Genomic DNA, 16,287 nt, shown 5'->3' on the forward strand with positions numbered 1-16,287 from the left:
TAACAAATTTGTTTCACATTGTTTCTTGGAAAAGAAAGAATCACTACAACTTCTGAAAGTGACCAGCAATGTTTTAGTAGTACATAAAAAACAATGTCACAAATCTAAAAAGATTTTAATATCAAGGTGAACAAACAAAAAAAAAAATGTACACTAATTTCATTATCAATGTATTTTCTTCATGAACCACAGCAAAATCTATAGTCTAAAGTTAAAAAATGACCAAAGGCAAGTGAACAGTCAAAAATCAAAAGAAAAAAAAGAACAAATACACTATTTACAGGCATAGATCAAAGAAACAGTAGTATTCAGGTACAGAAAATTAATAATTTAGTGTAAAATGACACTGCATAGTGGTTACTGTATAAATTAAATTTAGGTTAATCTTTGTTATAGCTGTTTTGTTGTTTGATTAACATTAGTGACATATTCAGCAGCATTTATTTATAGGCTGCTGTCCCTTTAAAATCACTTTTATGTGATGTTTTTACAGGTGTTTTTACACAGTTGTGTGGCCGCAGTGTGTGAAAACAATCAGCCTATAATGGTAAAAATCCACTCACTCATTTTATAATTGCAAAAAATCATAAACAGTCTCTCCACATGAGCAGTTCCAGATAAAGACATAGTCGGTGAAAGTCCCGCCCATTTGTGACGCTCTCTAACCTATTATCATATACACAGCCCTGAGTGAGAAACAGCAGTCTGCCATTACTGTTCTCTTGCTGGAGGTACAATGTCAGCGCCAAAGTGTTGGGATGCAGCAACGAACGAATCTCCATAGACTGGTGAGGACATGGTGGGTAACTTTCATTTTCGAATAAATGTCCAGGGGGAAAAAACTGCGCCAAGGTCGAAGTGCTGCAAAGTGCTCTTCCGCCATACATTATAGTTATCATTTTTTATCCGCGTAGAAAATCCGACCACATTAGTTCACAAGCAAAATTGAGAAGAGGTTGATTATTGCTGTGGCAGGTTTACCAATATTCTACAGCGTGTCCCTGTTTGCGTACAGGGACATAAGAAAAATTATGCAAGGACCAAGGTGTCTGAGATTATTGGTGTTCCTGGTGAGTTGCTGATGTGCATTAATGTTATAGGAATAATAATCTAATGGTATAATAAATAATAGTATAATAGTCCCAGTTCACTTCAAACTTTTAAATCAATTTTGATTATACCTACATTAAGTAATGTTTATGCCTGATTATACTTACTTAAAGGGATAGTTTACCCAAAAATGAAAATTATCGTTAATGACTCACCCTCATGTCTTTCCAAACCCGTGAGACCTCCGTTTATCTTCAGAACACAGTTTAAGATATTTTAGATTTAGTCCGAGAGCTTTCTGTCCGATGAAACCGGTTTTTGACTCGAGAACGAGTCAGTCTTTCGTTCGTTATCTGGCTCGGCTCGGTGTTCATCTTCAGTTCTCTCTTCCCAGCAGTTCAGTCAGTGTACTGTTTGAGTACATGAATTACTCCAGGATATTGGTTATTTTGACTCAGAGGGAGTGTCAGCCACATTAAAAAAGTTAACAGCTTAAGTCATTTGTGGATTAATGTGTATTGGAGACGCGAACTGTTTCAAATCATTCAGTTCGATTTGATGAACTGGTTCAAGAAGAACTGGTTAAATCGAATGACATAATTAGTGACATAATTGTAATTTTTGGGTGAACTAACCCTTTAAGTTTAACCCTTTTTTCTTTCTTTTTTTTATTTTTTATTATGCAGGTAAAGAATGTGACAATGATTACAAGTGCCAAATACAAAATCACTTGGACAAACAAACATAAAAACTGATAGCTAACATTTAAAGATAATTCTGATAACTCCTGTATGTATTCTTGTAAGTGTTAGTATGTGTGTGTGTGTGTGTGTGTGTGCGTGTGTGTGTGTGTGTGTGTGTGTGTGTGTGTGTGTGTGTGTGTTTCATTGTATCTAGGTGTGTGGAGGAAGCATACAAATCCTTGAGTATCTAACAGATTTATAACAGATATAACAAGTATAACTAGAAAAAAAAGTTATGAGGGGTTTACTAGTGGAGACAACAAGTATTGTTAGCAATAATGATGACAAAGATATATATGGACTATAACCACAATAATAATAATAATAATACTAATAATAATAATAATAATAATAAGGATTTCACTGAAATTGGGAAAAGGTGGAGGATAGTGAAGGACGCAAGTAATAATAATGATATTAATAATAATGGTAATCAATTTTAAATTAATAAATATTAAATAGATTATTAGGGTTGTCCCTGATTCCTTAGTGGCTACAACATACAGTACCATGGCTTAATTCCATGCCCATCTCATACCATAGTGGAATTGCCTAGGAAAGATTTTGTGGAAGAACAGGGCCCAAAGTATTCCCCACCATCCCTAAAAATACCAGCCATCCCTGGCCACTACCTGCATGCTATGCTTGTCTTAGATGTCTGCTTTGTATTTATTTACATATATTTTTTCATGTATAGACGTGTCTGTCTCAGCTAGTTTGTGATGCATTAAAAAAGGTGAGACGGCCCACTTGCTCTCTGTATGTGTCCCCCCCCCCCCCCCCCCTTTAATTTTATTTAGTATACATACATTCATACACATATACACACACACACTCACACACACATGCATACAAATGCACACATCATGCATTTTAATAGGTGTGCATGTATTTTAGATATGTGATGCATTATAAAAAGCTAGGCATGCAAGTCAGAACCAGCTATGGTAAAAGAACCTGGAAGAAAGAGCTCAAAGAGATGGCGGGGAGACACAAGCCCCATGCCCCACACCACACCCACCAATATTTCACTTTATTTATTAGTGCTTAATAGTCAAATAAATACAGAAATAAATGAGTATATAAATAAGTAAGGGAATGAATGAAAGGGGAGGCGTAAAAAGGAAACAAATGTGTGGACTGGATATGTACATATAAACCATATTTAGTGGTATTATTATAATAGTAGAGATAAAATATATAACAATAGAATTAAATCTTATGTCAATAATATACAACAGTACATATATATATATATATATATATATATATATATATATATATATTAGTGCTGTCAATCGATTAAAAACTTTAACTAGATTAATCACACATTTTTTTCTGTGATTAATCGCAATTAATCGCAATAAAAAAAAGAAATGTTTTTGTACGTTTTTAATATATTTTTTAATGTAATAATTTCACAGTTAAATTTAAATACTTAAATGACATCTTTTTATGAATGAAGGCCAGTATTACTGATATTAATACAGCTACTGATTTTTTTTTTTTTTTTACATTTATTATTAGGCTTCAAAAATATAACAGTTTTTAATTTAAGTAAACTTAAAACAATGCTAACATAAACCCATAATAAATGTCATGTTTACTCCTGCCCTTCCTGTCTTAACAGTTAGGAAATATACAGAAATTTAATAAAGTTATCAAAGTTATATGCAGTCTGCACTGCATAAACTATAAATTAAATAGTTAATCCTTATTAAAGCTACAAAAGTTATTTAGTCAAGAGCAGCGAGTCATTTTCTCAGTTCCCTTTGTTCTTTAACTTTACTGACAGGAAGCTTTATTGGCTGCTGTCCCTTTAAGAGCAGACAGACACGCGGATCTCACCGTTTATATACTGTCTATGGATCTCGCCTCATTCTCTCACAACTCTTTTTGTTCATTTTAGACTTTATATAAATCATTTAAGATTGCTCTTATGAGGATAATCGACAAAACTGGCACTTTGGGATGTTTATTGTTAGTTCAAGCGCTTAAGAGAACTGGATTCTGGCGCCCTGTCTATGCATTGTGTGTGTGTGTGTGTGTGTGTGTGTGTGTGTGTGTACGTGTGTATGTGTCACATAAGGGCATTCACAGACAGCGCATTCTCTTTTGTCTTGCCGCGCTTGAAATGTTTAAAAGCATTTAAATGAATAAGAGCGTGATCATATAATGTAAAGCTAGCCAAGGGATGGCAGAAAATACGGATGCTGCGTTAATTGCGTTAAATATTTTGACACGTTAAACCAGACAAAAATTAATCGCATGCGTTAACGCGTTAACGTTGACAGCACTAATATATATATATATATATATATATATATAGATATATATATATATATACACACAGGTGCTTCTCAATGAATTCATTCATTTTTAGTGAATTGTTGGCCGTCTGGAAAGTATGTTCATTTACTGTACATGTACTCAATATTTGGTAGGGGCTCGTTTTGCTTTAACTACTTCCTTAATTCGGCGTGGCATGGAGGTGATCAGTTTGTGGCACTGCTGAGGTGGTCTGGAAGAACAGGTTTCTTTGACAGTGGCCTTTAGCTCATCTGCATTTTTTGGTCTCTTGTTTCTCATTTTCCTCTTGACAATAGGGCTTGGGAGTCGAGGTGCATTCTGGGACGTGGCAGCCGTATTGATGGCCTCGCAAATATAAATATTCAGCAAGTCGAACGAGAAGGAGCAGAGTTGGGAGAAAGAAAAAATATGTTAAAATCGTGAAAAGGTTGTGGGATTTACAAGGATACGCCAAATAGGGATGCCAGGAACCGGTATGTGAACAAACAGTTTACCATTAACAGTTTGGATCCATATAAAAAAATTCCAAACAAAGAGTGAAGCACAGACGACGACTTGCTACCGCATTTTTGCATTACAGATATCTTCGGCTACCTTGTTCGTTTTATGATCGCCTACACTTCAGAACAGTGCCGAAGCTACAAATCATTGGAGTCTCATGTGCAGTTCACAAATGGATGGGTTTAGAAGCTGCAGATCATAAAGCCGACAAACAGTATACAGTAATATGGACAACGGTAAACTGCGCTCCACCTAGCTGCTAGTTTAGTAACTGTTACTGCTAACAACCACTCACAAATGTACTTTTTACTATGCGTTTCAAAAGTGTAGTTAGTAACTGTCAACCCTCCCGTTTTTTCCGGGGTTCTCACGTACGTATTTGAGCTCTGTTCCCACTGTCTTCCCGTTTTAGTATTTTCCTGTAAAATATCCCGTGAGCCCTTCCATCGGACCTGTTAGTCTCTGTACTGTTGTCTTGTTGTTACACCCTTGCCCTTCCAGCGAAACAGATGTTTTCAAAGCATCGTTTTGCATACTTGAAAGCAACCTTAGCGTGATGTTGGCTTTTTTAAGATAAAAGCGTGGTTGTTACGAGAGCACAAATTCACGCCAATCTGTAAGCAAAGTAACGTTAGACCTAGCTTCAAAACTCGCTTAGTTAATGCAGCAGTTTTTTGCTGTCAGTAGAGGGATAGCAACGGAAGATGAATGTTGAAATTTTCCCGTATTTTGGATGATTAAACCGGGTAATTTCCCTTATTTCCAATGTTCAATGTTGAGAGGGAGTACGTCTAAACACTAAGCAGTAGTCCGAGTAGCATTAAAGGAGGCCATCAACATGGTGCCACATCAAGTAATGACGTCACGACGCCCAAGCCCTATACCCCACAGATTCTCTATAGCCCCTTTCACACTGCCAATCCGGCAAATACACGGGTAAAGTGTTCCGGCAATTGTTCCCGGGTCGCTAGATTTTGCACTTTCAAACTGCCAGTGATTACCTGGGATATGTGCGTGCTTTCACACACAACCCGTAAAGATCCTGTAACGACACGTGACATCAGGGCGTGACGTGTAATGTACGAGTCGAAAACGATAGGCACGTTATACTTTCACTGAAGCAAGTGAACGATCTCGGCATCAGCGCGGAAAGTGAGGAACTAACTGATCTCTGCTTCATTACAGTTTGCACATATTTTTTTGGCACGAACGTTGATCTTCCTTCAAAACAGCCGGTAAAAGGATCGCGCGATAACGCACGTCTTCACTTCGACACGGCATTAAATCTGGCTTTTGTTCACACAGTGCTCGTCTCGGGTTGAACCCAGCAATGTTACTAGGTCCCCGATCCGGGTTCAATGCCGGAATCAATCCCGGGACGTGTTTGCTTTCACACAGAAGGCGACCCGGCAATGTTCCGGCAATTTGCTGGGTCCGACGTGCAGTGTGAAAGGGGCTTATGGGGTTCAGGTCTGGTGAGTTTGCTGGCCAGTCAAGCACACCAACACCATGGTCATTTAACCAACTTTTGGTGCTTTTGGCAGTGTGGGCAGGTGCCAAATCTTGCTGGAAACTTAAATCTGCATCTCAAAAAGCTGGTCAGCAGAAGGAAGCAAGAAGTGCTCAAAGATTTTTAGGAAAACAGGTGCAGTGACTTTGGTTTCCAAAAAACACAATGGACCAACACCAGCAGATGACATTGTACCCCAAATCATCACAGACTGTGGAAACCTAACACTGGACTGGACTTCAAGCAACTTGGGCTATGAGCTTCTACAGCCTTCCTCCAGACTCTAGGACCTTGGTTTCCAATGAAATACAAAACTTACTCTCATCTGAAAAGAGGACTTTGGACCACTGGGCAACAGTCCAGTTCTTCTTCTCCTTAGCCCAGGTAAGACACCTCAAGAGTGGCTTAACACGAGGAATACGACAACTGTATCGAAATTCCTTGACACATCTGTGTGTGGTGGCTCTTGATGCCTTCACTCCAGCCTCAGTCAATTCCTTGTAAAGTTCACTCAAATTCTTGAATCGATTTCGCTTGACAATCCTCATAAAGCTGCGGTTCTCTCGGTTGGTTGTGCATCTTTTTTGTCTACACACTTTTTGCTTCCACTCAACTTTCTGTTTACATGCTTGGATACAGCACTCTGTGAAGAGCCAGCTTCTTTAGCAATGAATGTTTGTAGCTTACCCTCCTTGTGAAGGGTGTCAATGATTGTCTTCTGGACAACTCGCAGGGCTCTCAAGTTTTGAAGACAGGCAAGAGTGACACCCCCAACCCATACCACCCCCCACCCCCCAGAAGAAAATATTTCACACATGACACTGACAATTTAACCAAATACAAAGTGTTTATTCAATTTCCATTTCTAATTTTTTTTTGTGTGTGTGTTTGAGTGCGAGTTTTTGTGAGAGAGAGAGAGAGAGAGAGAGAGAGAGAGAGAGAGAGAGAGAGATTATGACTGGTGTTGTTTGTTGTAAGTGTTTGTTGCCTTTTTGGACTCCTACCATTTTCGCCACCTTCTCTGGGCCTCCTAGAATAGCATCCTGTAACCTGCTCTTTTTGGGGGGCTTTCCTCTCAGGGTGAATGAAAGGATGCTTACTTTCCTTTTACCTGACATCTTTGAAAGAAAGATGCAATGATTAATGCATCCATGGCCAGGATTATATAATTATAAAATATGACATGATTTTAAAAGTGACCTAGAACATCGACTATGCAATACACTTTAATTCATTTAGTGCTAATAAAATTATTAAGCCTATTGGAGAGAGATATATTTATAATGTGACAATATGTCAGTCATCGTGTGATAACGAAAATATGACTAGGCCTAGACTAACGTTACTTGTTCTGAGCAGATGTTGTCAGTGAACAGGCTGTAAAACTGTTGGCTAAGTAACAGACACTCATGAAAAACTGATGCTAATTATCTGGGAAACGTTCTCTAACAGCAGTCAAGTTGTCATTGTTTGTGTCAAACAAGTTGTGAATTTGTTGTAACAGGAGATCATTACTTATTTTGTGCTCAAAGTGATGCTCGGAGCTCCAGTGGTTTCCTCTGTGGGTGAAAGAGGAAGATGGTGAACAATTCCAGGATGCTTTTTTTTCATTGGTTGTTGCGTTAAATCTTACCCAGATACAATAGTGCTATTTTCTGATTGGCTATTGTGTAGCCTATTTCTTTTTTTTGATTGGCTGATAAGTGGCAGGCTCGATTAAGAACTCCAGGGGAGACGCGCTTGATTCCTGCCGGTTTCCATAGTGAGAGCGGCGCGACCAGATAATTTTTAGGCGCTGTGGCATATTAAATATATTATAAATAGTTTTTCTGCGTGAGAAATACAATGTGTGGCGGGAGTGCGTGACAAAAGACCGAAATGAGTGACTGTCACGCTCAATGCGTGACACTTGAGAGCCCTGCAACTGTCAAATCAGCAGTCTTCCCCATGATTGTGTAGCCTAGTGAACCAAACTGAGAAACCATTCTGAAGGCTCAGGAAACCTCTGCAGGTGTTTTGAATTGATTAGTTGATTGGCATGTCACCATATTCTAATTTGTTGAGATCATGAATTGGTGGGTTTTTGTTAAATGTGAGCCAAATCATCACAATTAAAAGAACCAGAGACTTAAACTACTTCTGTCTGTGTGCATTGAATTTATTTAATACACAAGTTTCCCAATTTGAGTTGAATTACTGAAATAAATTAACTTTTTCACGACATTCTAATTGATCGAGTAGCACCTGTATATATATATATATATATATATATATATATATATATATATATATATATGTGTGTGTGTGTGTGTTTGTGTGTGTGTGTGTGTGTGCGTGTGTGTGGTATTTGTGCTTCATACATTAGCCTATTAGGTAAAGGATCTTAATACTTTGTCCACAACCATATTTAATGAGGTTAACTTATAATGTTACCCTCCTTGTGGTCAGTTTGCATAAGATCAACAAGCTTGTTTGCTTTGCGGCCTATTTAAATTCTAGATAAGCATTCGATTCTATGTAAGATCGTCCACGAATCCTTATACAGCGTTGTTGGCAGGGCGGCCAGAGCGATTTTTTGCTCTCTCGATGGCAGCGGTGTGAACGCACAGTATTGCTTGAAACTGTCGAATGAGGCTTCTACCATACTATACTTCTATATTCTACTATACATATCTATGCTCTAAGTGCCCTCTCAAGCACTGATTCCAACTCTGATGAGACAAATAAGCAACTGCAGCTTCAATATACCATATTTTTCGGACTATAAGTCGCACCTGAGTATAAGTCACATCAGTCCAAAAATACGTCATGATGAGGGAAAAAACATAAATAAGTCGCACCGGACTATAAGTCGCATTTATTTAGACCCAAGAACCAAGAGAAAACATTACCGTCTACAGCCGCAAGAGGGCGCTCTATGTTTTCAGTGGTAGACTACAGGAGCAATGAGCAGCATAGAGCGCCTTCTCGCAGCTGTAGACGTTAATGTTTTCTGTTAGTTCATTTCTCTTGGTCGCACCTGACTATAAGTCGCAGGACCAGCCAAACTATGAAAAAAAGTGCGACTTATAGTCCGGAAAATACAGTAAAGCCCAAAACAATCTCAATAGTATTAAATTATTTACTATTATCAATATTATTTATTATCAATTATTTATTACAGTACCAATAAAACCGCTAGTAACTTTAAACTAAAATCATTATGTTATTTGAAAAAAATAGTTTGGAAAGCAAAAACAAAAGTTATTTTACATAAATCAGCAAACTGCAACAAAGCAGAATGGCATGCACTATCCAGTCATCTCCAATCATGAGAGGATTCATGATGCTGGCTCAACATCATGATGTCTATCACCCATTGGCAATGGATGACAGCTTTGTCTATCAGCCCAACCCTAGTTGATGCCAACCCTTGAGAGGACCTCAGATGATGCCATCATCCATGAATAAACATAAAAAACTGCCCAATTTCTGTAAAGCTGCTTTTTAACAATAAATATGTTTTTAACGTGTTTAATAAAAAGTGCTATACAATAAAATGTGAATTGAGTCAAACTTGATGCATCATTTTTCCCCCTCCTCTTCGTGTAAGTAGGGAAACCATACATTCATACTAATTTCTGTGAGTGACTGGAGCATTCCAATGCATTACAGAAAACCATGGTGGAGAGAAGACTATAGAAGGACAACATGCTTTTCAATAATATACAGTATAAATCCATTGCTGTAAATAAGTGCATCAGTATACCTAAAATATATGATTAAGGGCCCTATAATACACCCGGCACAATGCGATGCAAGGTGCAGCGCAAGTGTGTTTGCTAATTTCAGTCCGGCGCCATTCGCATTTTCCCGCCCAGCTCCACGTCGTTTAATTAGCAAATGCATTTGTGCGCCCATGGGCGTGCTGGTGTGTTCAGGCCAGTGGCGGACCTAGAGATTTTTTCCTGGGGTGGCAAAGGGGTGGCATGAGGTTTCAGGAGGGGGGCCATGGACATTATTCATAATTTAAAATGCTACGGTTTTCATTTAATCTTTTGTTCTCTACACTACAGTCATGGCCGTAGCCAGCTATGAGGTCACCGAGGTCCGGACCTCGGTAAATATTTCATGTTCGAAAATAAAATTTGTTCTCTGATTGACTAATTTGCTGATAAACATTGTATAATTCATGTATAATGCATGTATAATTCAGAATGTTTAGCGTCCGTGGTATGAAAATAATCGCTGCGAGACGCTTCCAAAGTGAATGAGTCTTCAGAGAGTTGTGAGCGAGAGTGAGAGACGCAGCCATGTACATTCTGACTCGAGTTAACTCGCATAATAACTTCAAGTGTTTGCCCTTTGGAACAATAATAACGATTGCTCGTTCAGTGCCATGGCCGCTGACGTTATTCATTCGAGCCTTTCCTGAATAAATAATGTGTAATTGGTTCTATTGGCTAATTATTGTTAACAGTAATTTAGTAGATGAACTAACGATAGAGTTAATATTACTCAGTTTTCTATAGATAATATTAGTTAGACTAATTTCTTTTAGTGTGTCATTGGTGTTAAATTTAGGTTTTCTTTACTCAAATGTATAGTATGGAATTTACCCAAACAAACTGAGTGCAAATTGTTACCTCAATTTTGAGTATTTTTGAGATTCTATTGTTTTGACAGTGCACCAATAGCTTCAAAATTCACATCGGCTTGTTAAGTCAGGATGTATTGAATACCGTTTCTGGGTTTAAATCTCCACTCCATTTCAAGTTTCAACAGCTGCTTATAAGCACTAGTTATTTATAGCACAACTTTAATCTAAGTTTTAAAACCACCAAAAGTACACTAGTCTCTGGGCTCACTGATATATATATTGTTTGTGATATAATCTATATATATTGTATATATATATATTGCTTCAATTGTCCTCATTTGGAAGTCGCTTTCGATAAAACTGTATTTTTGTGATTGTGGCTGTGGAATAAATGCATTTATGCAACCTCTGTGCTACAATAGAAAATATTTTTTGTTGTTGTAATAGAAAAAAACATTAACATAATTTGGAATTATTATAATTAATATTAGGAATTTCACTGTTTTAGCTTTTGAGAGAAGCTCCTTAAGGTTTGACCAGTATTCATCATGCAGAGATAAATGAAACTAAACCTTGCACATTGCAGCTATCAGAAAATCACTTAATGCTTTGAGATGAAGTTTCAGTGTTCAGATACATTTCCAAAGACCACAAATATGATCAAATTTTACTGAAGTCTTTCACTTAAACATGTTTTCTCATGCACTGCGTCACAGCTCAGATTCTATAGGTGGGGTTTATTTATGTGTTATAATTTTGTGTATAAATGTCTATAATTATAAAAATGGTCTTTAGAAAATTAAACGGTGCATAAAAAAATAGTAGTTTACTATGTACTGTCACTGGTTGTTGTGATCATAAATGTATGTACTGTACATAGATGTCTCATTAGCAGCTGTTTCTGTGGCCCACTATAAATAATCAGTCCTCTCTATTGGAATGGTCAAAGGTGACCCGTGAACCCCTGTATACACATGTATGCATTTCTTTATCTGCAACAGACTTCAACAGATGGTTTTGCTAAACTAATAAAATAGATACATCAAGACGAAGATGTAAACTAACATGATATTAAAAGTTATCATAGTTTAAAAACCTGTAATATTGAGTAATACATATTAAAAACACAAACTAACACATTCTCATCTGTGAAAGTTTATCCCATTTCTTCAGTTTTTTATTTATTTATTTTTTACAACCAAAGGCTACAGAATGTTGTGGCATTTTGGAAAACTCATTGATTTTTAATGTGAGTGAGGACATGTTGACTGTTCCAATATGACGGATGCATTGATGGGTCTGGAGCAGTCGAATGTGGAATCTATACATATATACGGCTTTGATAACACTGTCATTACTTGTTTTTAAATTGTGCATGCTTATTTATATATTTGTTGTTTTTTAGAACTCAGAAATGGGAAGGTTCTTCAGATGCTTTAAGAAAATTGAGAAGGGCTGTGTGAACACAGGAAGAGCAATCAGTTGTCCAGTGTCCTGAGAACTTGCATGTAGGTCAAATTGGTAATTGAAGAGAGACAGAGAAACTCTGTAGAGGCAGATACAGAACCAGCAGTGAACCATGAGGATGACTTCAGATCACCTGCCCAACATTAGCAGTTCCTCGTTGCCATCACAAGGGGGAAACATTTCTAGACAGAATGATATTCAACAGCCTGATAGTGAGTCAGATAGTGGGTCAGAGGATTTATTTAGGCCTGGCCATTGAACAGTCGGAAACATAAGAACAATCAAATTCATAAAGCTGCATCTATTACACTAAACATGGAGGAGACAGTGATGTAACTCAAATAGAGACAGAAGGACAGTCTGTGTCCATAATTGGACCAGGAACAACAAGATGGTGTGATGGTGAAACCCCTGCACATAAGGAAGACCTAACTCAAATAGAGACTGAAGTGCTTGGTGCAGGAACACCAAACAAGCAGTTAACAACTCAAGACATGAACACTACCAAGAACCCAGAATCCCAAAAGACAGACCAGAGACATTGGTCTACATGCTGATCTGCATGCTCTCAAGAAGAGAGAACAGTAACAGTAAAAAGAGAAAAAACAATGTCAAGATCTCAAAAGGATTCTGTAGTTACAGGTGTAGAGAAAACATTTACCACTAGCTGATGAACCATTAAGACAAGTTTACTCAAGTTCCTGTGAGCCTCTCAGCTTGGGTAATGTGGAGCGATGGAAGATGGAAACAGATCCCACAGAAAGTCCTTTGATTAAAAATGGTGGGCTGAAAATCAGTCAGTTAAGACAGTTCAGTTCAGTGGGTCACAAACTACTGAACTGACAACCAAAGTAACTAAAAAAGAAGAAAAGAAAAGATAAAGAGAGGACTGAGATGGCATATGTAGAGGAGAATAGTGCTTCAGAAATCCCATCAAGCAAAACTTTGGACTCTGATAGACCTGCAGAGTTGAGAGTAAATGAAATGAATCAATCAAGTGAAGCTCCAGAGGCTGATCTACCTGAACTGATGTAAGTTCTGGGTCTCAGTTTAATCACGTTGCTTTACTCAGAGTGGTTAAACAACAGGAAGATCAGATCACTGAAGAGAGGCCAAGCGATGACCACACAGCTGAACATTTGGAGGGTAATACTGTACACCACATATTTTAAAGGTTTCCCAATGCAAAAAGAAAAGTAAAAATGCAAGTTCTCCATCTCAAAGTGATGACGTAATTGGACTGCAGAAATAAGCATCTAGAGGCTCGCAATCAGAGAGCAGAGCCAAACTCTTGGAAAAAAAACGTAATCTAAGTTCAGATGGCACCGTTATCACAAAGGACAAAAAGAAAAAGATGAAAAAGAAATTAAAAGAGCGAAAGGATGCAGAACTTGAGGATAATGTTCAGTTGGAACACATGGATGTTAAAACTTCAGAAATTGGAGGAAATCATTTGATTCAGTCCACAGAGAGCGATCAGTTTGAGCATTTACAGACATCAGAGGAAATGAAAAGATGTCCTTCACCCAATGTAGCTAAATTAAACTCAGTAAAGAAAAAGAAGAGAAAAAAAGGTAGAAGTGAGAAACATCGGTATAAATCTGTTGATGTGAATCTGGATGTGAGTTCTTTGTTTCAGTTTGATGATGTTACTAGGCTGACAGCACAAAAGACGTTTGAAAAAGGCCAAGCGATGGCAGTGCACTGGAATATTTGGAAGATAATGCAGCACAAATGTTAAAAGTGGCCAAACGTAAAAAGGAAAGTCAGAATGCAGGTTCTCCATCTCAAATTGATTACATCATTGGGCTGGAAACACGATGCTTGCAGTCAGGAAACAGCAGAATGTGTGGAAAAAACTAATTCACCTTGAGACAGCACATTAACCAGTAAAAAGAAAAAGAAGAAAAAGCACAAATTAAAAGAGCAAGAGGAAGCAGAGCCTGGTGCAGATACTTTTGGTGCGAACAATGTTCATTCAGTTGAGATGGATCGGTTAATTACTGCATTTTTCGGACTATAAGTCGCACCTGAGTATAAGTCGCATCAGTCCAAAAATATGTCATGACGAGGAAAAAAACATATACTGTATAAGTCTCACTGGACTATAAGTCGCATTTATTTAGACCCAAGAACCAAGAGAAAACATTACCGTCTACAGCCGTGAGAGGGCGCTCTATGTCTTCAGTGGTAGACTACAGGAGCACTTAGCAGCATAGAGCGCCCTCTCGCGGCTGGAGACGGTAATGTCTTCTCTTAGTTCATTTCTCTCGGTTCATGTCAAATTAATTTTGATAAATAAGTCGCACCTGACTATAAGTCGCAGGACCAGCCAAACTATGAAAAAAAGTGTGACTTATAGTCCGGAAAATACGGTAAGTCACAAACTAGTGAGATAATACCTAAAAGAACAAAAAAATTAAGAAAAGACAAAGAGAGGACAACGACTGCACACAGAGGATCCTGAGGACTGAAACTTTTGAAGCTCCCCAGAATGAACAACCTGAGCATATACAGACATCAGAGGAAATCGCAGGATGCCCTTTACCTAATGTGGCTAGATTCAAATTACTGAAGAAGAAGAAGAAGAAGAAGAAGAAAAATGACAGTGAAGAATCTCAGTATGAATCTGCTGATTTTGCTCTGAATGGTAGTTCAGTGTCTTAGTTTGATGTCACAAATCAAGAGACTATTAAAGAAAAGCTAAGTGATGTTGTTGAACTTACAGAAGCTAAATTAAATGATACTAAACACAAAAAGGAGGAAACGATCAAGTTTGTCTATTAATAACAGTTCTGAGTTTAGCTCTTCTGATGCACAAATCCAGGAAATTGCTGCACATGAGAGGAAGAGGAAGAAAAAAAGATGTTCCAAACACATCACAGATAGAGGAGATGAACTGACTTTGGAAAGTTCTGATCATGCATTGCCTCAATCTCAGAGCCCGATGTTGAAATCACATGAAATCATATGATTACAAAGAAATCCAAGAGAAAGAAAAACAAGGAAATGAATGAAAGCACTAGTCACATGCTGAAAGATAGTGCTGAACAAGAAACTGAACAAACAAAGAGAGGACTGACTCAATCATACAACACAACAATTCAGACAGACAGGCCAATGTTATGATCTCACTGGGAGATTCTGCAGAAAAAGAAAGAAAAAAAAGACAGATACTGAAAATAATATTACAGAAATCTCCATATCTCAGAACACTGACTCACCTGCAGCAGTAAACGGAGATGACACACCCAAAAGACCTGAAAAACACAGGCAAATGTGTTCCTTTCACACTGAGTGTAATGCAAATATCTTTGTTCAGTCACACTGAAAACATGATACACAGAATAACCTAAAGGAGGGATCTGGGGCAAGAGAACCAATGCTATGTTGCGCAAAAGCAAGAAAAAAAGGAAAAAAAGAGAGGAAAGTGAATCTGTACGTGATATTTAAAACTCTTCGCTGCACATTGGAAATGTTTGGGCAGTGTTGAATGTCATTTATAATGATGGTTTAGTAGTTACACAGAAGAAAGAGGGAAGGAGGAAAATAATAAAAAGTCATTTTGCATATGTCAAGATTTTAGAGATCAGTTAAACCATTTTAAAATAAAAATAATCTCAACCTCTCAGGCATTTAAGACAAGCTGTTAGCCAAAAGTGTTGGTAAAAGAGATTTTCTGTTCTTGATTAAATGGCCAAAAAAAATGAAAACAATGCGAGTTTACAGATTATATTTTGTACATTTCCATTATGGACAATTTATGCTTTTTTATAGTAACAGGTTTCCTGTGAGATAAACAAATCTTTACTGACCTAATCCTTTATCAAGAGCTTCATTTTAACAATTTGAGAGATTATATCTTGTGTGAATACTTTCATGACTTTTAATTAATTTTGCTGGATGTTGACAGATGTTGCTAGTTACCCACCCAAAAACAAATTCTGTCATTTATTCACCCTCAAGTCAATCCAAGCCTGTACCACTTTATCTTCTGTGGAATTTAAGAGCTAATTTGAGAAATGTGTCAGTGTTTTATTTATTTATTCATTTATTTTTGTCTCCATAAAATGGAAATCATTTGGCACTAGAACTGTTTGGTTACTAACATTTTTCAGAATAACGTA

Source organism: Carassius carassius, chromosome 4, assembly GCF_963082965.1.
Source record: "Carassius carassius chromosome 4, fCarCar2.1, whole genome shotgun sequence".
Taxonomy (NCBI): domain Eukaryota; kingdom Metazoa; phylum Chordata; class Actinopteri; order Cypriniformes; family Cyprinidae; genus Carassius; species Carassius carassius.